We start from the raw sequence: 1,047 nt of genomic DNA, 5'->3' as shown, positions 1-1,047 counted from the left end.
AACCGTTTTAGAAGTCCAGCAGAGATCACCCAATACTCATAGCTTGCCTCTCCGTTCCTGACCGGAGGACCCCATGGCAGCACGACGTCAGGTCTCTGTGTCTCTTGACCTCTCACCTGAGAGCCCATCACAGACCAGAGAGTCTGTGTTGTTGTGATTACTGGGCACCCCTGTTCTCTCTTGTCAAAACGCCTGTGATGTTGACATAACTGGATGAGAGATAGTCGAATGTGAGTGTTGAGTACATGACAGTCCCCACAAGCTGTGTGGCTTAAACAATAGAAATTTGTTGTCTCAGTTCTGGAGGCTGGAAGTCTGAGATGAAGACGTTGGCAGGGTTGGTTCCTTTCGAGGGCTGTGAACCTGTTCCATACCAGGTTCTCTCTGTGTGCGTGTGTTTCTGTGTCCAAATCCTCCACCCCTTTTAAAGACAACAGTCATATTAGATTAGGACCTACCCTAACACTTCTTCTTAACTTAATCATATACAAAAAGCCATACTTACAAATAAGGTTACATTCACAGACACTTGGGGTTAGGACTTCAATATTTTGGGGTGGGGGAACACAATTCAACTCATAGCAAGTACATTATTGTCTCCACTTTTGTATGCATTTGAAATTTCCCATAGTGAGTTTTAAAAAGAATCTCTTATATATCTATAGAACACTTCAAATACCAAAATGTATATTCTTCTCAATTGCACATGGAACATTCTCCAGGATAGACCTTATGCCGGGCCATAAAACAAACCTCAATAAATTTATTTATTTAATTTTATTTTTGCCATTTCAGACATAATTCCCTTATAATTAATACTTGCTAGAAAACGGAATTTGAACTTATTTACAATTACAGCAACATTCACAGAGGTTGAATATCACAGGCATAAGGGCACACTAAGACCACAGGTCATCTTTTCATATTTCCCAAATAGTTTTATATGTTTGCTATGAAGGTCAGTTAACCAGAGTCAAACTTGTTTGTAACAAGTAGAATTTTTATGTCCATTCAGTCAGTCTCTTACACCTTTCTGGGCCTATTCAT

Source organism: Galeopterus variegatus, unplaced genomic scaffold (assembly GCF_000696425.1).
Source record: "Galeopterus variegatus unplaced genomic scaffold, G_variegatus-3.0.2 Scaffold1969, whole genome shotgun sequence".
NCBI lineage: Eukaryota > Metazoa > Chordata > Mammalia > Dermoptera > Cynocephalidae > Galeopterus > Galeopterus variegatus.
This window is presented reverse-complemented; position numbering follows the sequence as displayed.